This window comes from Sceloporus undulatus, chromosome 1 (assembly GCF_019175285.1).
Source record: "Sceloporus undulatus isolate JIND9_A2432 ecotype Alabama chromosome 1, SceUnd_v1.1, whole genome shotgun sequence".
Classification (NCBI taxonomy): domain Eukaryota; kingdom Metazoa; phylum Chordata; class Lepidosauria; order Squamata; family Phrynosomatidae; genus Sceloporus; species Sceloporus undulatus.
This window is the reverse complement of record NC_056522.1, coordinates 249,013,446-249,017,420: the sequence shown is the minus strand read 5'-3', so window position 1 is coordinate 249,017,420 and position 3,975 is coordinate 249,013,446. Positions and strand designations below refer to the sequence as shown.

The following is a 3,975-nucleotide window of genomic DNA, read 5'->3' as shown; positions in this document are numbered from 1 at the left end:
CACCAAGACACTAGTTGCTCACCAGACTACAAATCCCAAGAGTTCATAGCATGTGGCCATGGCAGTTAAAGTTAGTGCTCTAACTATGTAGCATGAAAGAGCCCTAGAACTCTTGTAGACCACCGTTCAAATTCCCACTTAGCTATGAAATCTCAGCTTTAATGATCTGGCCAAGTCACACTCTCTCAGCCCAAGAGAAGGGCAATGGCAAACCTCTGAACAAATCTTGCCAACAAAATGCTATGATGAGGTTGCCACAGGTCAGAGCCTACTTGACGGCACATAACAACTACTGTTACCACTACTACCAAGAAGAACAACATATGCTACGTCACTCTGGATTCCTGATTCCTTCTGATTTTTCACTGCAGTCCTTATACTGTAGTGGCTGAGGGAAATGAATCTTGCTGGTAACAATATATTGCTACAAGCCATCTCCAATTTAACGCAAAGCATTTTGGAATGGCTTGGTCTTCATTGGGCAATTAAAACTCATTAGCTTTAGTATTTCTTGTGAAGATGAAAAATGGTGCAATTGTTTTGTTGATATATAGTTGCTTGCCTTTTCTGAATCTTCTCTGTATGGAGACTTTGGAAACTGTCTTAAGCCCCATTCCTGCTGGGCTATAAAGCAAATCAAGAATCAGATTATAGGAATATCATTCCCATTTGAACTCGCATTTGATCCTTGTTTAAGGAAAATTGTTCCCATTTGAATCCGTGTTCGACCCAACTTTGATCAATTTCTCTAGCTAAAACCTGAATCAGTGGTGGATAACTCGAGTTATCCTGACACCACTTTTCCAGAGGTTTGTTTTTTTGCAGCTGCCATGTCAGATCTACAGCAAACTAATGGGAACGACAAGGGTGTCCGAATCGGGGGAGGAGCAGTGTTCAAGGGGCTGTCCCGGGGGTGTCACCAGCTTTGTTCTCTTCCTGGCATTCCCAGCACCATTTCCCCCCCGTTTGCGTAGCCTTTCCCCGGTGGTGTGTAAAACTCTTTTTTTTTTTTAAAGAAGAAAGTTAAACTGTTTTTTTTTTGGAGAGGGAGGGAAAAAGAAAGGAAAGAGGAGAAGGGATATGGAGAAAAGGAGGCTGGCGAAAACTTTTTGTAAGTGGAAAGGAAAAAAAAAGAGAGAGAGAGAGAAACCAAAACCCTGAACGTGGCTCCTGCATCCAGCCTTGTTACCTTTTTTCAGACAGAAAAGGGGTGGCTGGCAGCTGCATATTGAGGTGGTTTGAAGAAGAAGGGGGGGATAAGAAGAAGAATGAGGGATTAGATACAGTGACGTCTAATCGGCTAAGCGCTTGATTGACAGCTTTAAAAAAATGGTTCCAGAAAGGCAATGGGAGCAGGGAGCAAAAAATAAAATAAAATAAAAAAAACACACACATCAAAATACAACGGAGAAATATAAATGGGAATGAGAACATGGGTCAAGAAAAACCAAGTCTGTTTGCTCCCGTTTGTAAGGGAATGATGGACCTGATTCGAATACAACTCGGAAACTTGATCTGATCCAGACTCGCAGCGATATACATCGCCTTATATGCCCAGTGGTAATAGGGCCTTAGTGAGTGCCAGTTTTTCCCATGAAACCACTGCTTGTGAATGGTGGTGGCATGGGACAGTGTATCGAGAGAGGTTTTCTATTTTTGCTGTACACAGATTGGGGAAGATGGTTCTGAGCCTAACAACTATACCATTGCCTTGAATTGTTCTGTGTGGAGAACATTACTTGTCTGTGAGAGAAATGATGCTTTGTTTTCTTAGAACAATTGCTATCTTGAGAGGGCGAACAAGGGAAATTTTTAGTGGGCAATGCTGGCATGTTCAGTGATATTTTTGAAAGGAGTGTTGATGGCAATGCAGTAGAAAAGGGAGTAAGAACCATCAGACTGAAGAGAGCTTGACTGTGTTGCATGGTTGCTGGCATTCTGGATATATTGTGAGTAGGGGTGCGTGAGTATGTCATTTTTTCTTTCACTCATTTTTATCATTCTTCTCAACTATGTTGGTTTGTGTTTTCCAAGAGGTTTTTGTTTGTTTGTTGAGGTGAGCATTTTCCCCCCATGTTTCCTAACATGCACATTGATGCACACGTTTGTGCAACAAATTTCATCTTGTACCATATGTGCTTACATGTAATTTTATTTGATACATACAAGTGGACATATTTGTATGGCTATTTTTGACTGGATAATTATATTACAAAATCTAAGAAAGTATGAATTTCAGAACACTAATGTGCATTAGCTTGCTTATTGTGTTGAGAAATGTGAATTAGATAAATCTCTATTAAGATTCAGACTTCATTCATCTGTTCTCCATCTCCAGTGGGGAACTCTAGTTCCGACAGTACCTTTGCAAATTGGTGATTTTTGCACTGTGGCTCATTCCAGTGTCATGGAGTACTAGTGTAAAAAGCTCCCGCTGACATGAGAAGAGAAATTAATGATGGGATCAGTGGTGTTCCACACTGGCGTGTCATTTGGTGTGGGGAAAGGACTTTGGGGGTGGGCCTTTGTGGTGGAGCCAAAGGGAGTAAGGGGGCCCAGTACCCCTGTTCCTGCTCTGAACAGCTTTACTGTAAAGTAAAGCCTCTCAGGGCAGGAATTGGGGGTGCCGGGTCTTCTCCTTCCCTGCCCTGCGAGGCTTGACTTTCAAGACTCTCAGGGCAGGGATGGGTGGGGGTACTCACCGGGTGTCACCTCCCTTAGGAGGTGTCACCCAATGCGGGCCGCACCCCCCTAGTGACATTACTGGATGGGGTTCTTTATCATACTGGTTTCTTACAAGGGTATGTAGTTGTTAACTGCCTTGGCGTCCAGGCTGTCTCAGAATATGATTAAAAGATAAGTACTAATAAGAACATGGCAAGTTATAATATTAAAATACAGTCATATTAAAAATAGTGAGAATGGTGGCAATGAAAGCAGTAATAATTAAGGATTTAAAAAATACAGTGCCAGTGTTAATGTCCATAATCACAAGTCAGTTGCCAGTTGCTTATCTGAACAGAAATGTCATTGCCTGCTGATGGAAGATTAACAGGAAAGTTTCAGGGAGTTCCACAGCCTGCAAAGCAGTCACTAAGAAGGCCCTGTTTCTAAAAGATTTGGTAAGGTGGTGATAGTTACCTTAAATTGAGATGGCAGCATGAGAACAAATTCACCCTCATTAGGCTTTGTGTGTAAATTGCCTAAGGAGATTTTCACATGGGATAAAAAATGAGTGGGAAAATAGAATGCTCCTGTCATTATAGCACCCACAAAGATTATCACACAATGCCGTGTTCATCCAATACTCTCCAGTCAATAACCAGGAATACTCCTGTAACTTCTTATAACGGGGAAACCCCTTGAATGGTTTGTTGTGATAGCGCTTCATTGTGCTACACGAAGATGCGGAAGCCATAACGATTGATTCACGTGTCACAAAGCAATTCCAGTAACCTTCCCAGACTGAATTTTCACACCCCGCGCTCTCTGATACGCTTTGGCCGATTCATATCGCGTCATATCGCATTGTTTTTCACACGTGGGCGGGGGCCTTCCGAATCGAGGTTTGGCGAATCGGCCAATGCGTATCAGGCAAAGTGAGGCAAGTGCAGATTGGATACCACACCAGCCCAATACAATGTGATTGGCCGATGCCATCGACAGCCTGCGCATGCTCTGTGGGGCTCTGAACGGGGCACAACATTTTTAACTTCCGAGGTGAAGAATGAGGTCACTGTTTAGCACGTGATATTGCGAGAATTGCTGCCTTTACCACTTGCGAAAAGGGTATGCACCATCTGGTGTGGTGGTGTGTGTGTGGTGTGTATCCCACCATAAATACATACATACATACTTATATATATACATACGACTTAAATAAACACATAGTGGTACAGCCAAAAGTGAGATGCCTTTTAGATTGTACACACACATGTCGTCTGTATGAGTGTGTAAAAGATAAGATACACACAC

At 42.6% G+C, this 3,975-nt stretch overlaps 1 protein-coding gene across 1 annotated transcript in view; it reads left to right on the top strand.

Moving 5' to 3' along the window:
• The first annotated feature begins 1,162 nt into the window (after positions 1 to 1,162).
• The window catches only part of TMBIM1 (transmembrane BAX inhibitor motif containing 1), a 39,168-nt gene continuing 36,355 nt past the window's right edge, over positions 1,163 to 3,975 (top strand). The window contains 1 exon segment of the mRNA XM_042473999.1: positions 1,163 to 1,949. The gene's annotated coding sequence lies outside the window, so the exon portion shown is untranslated.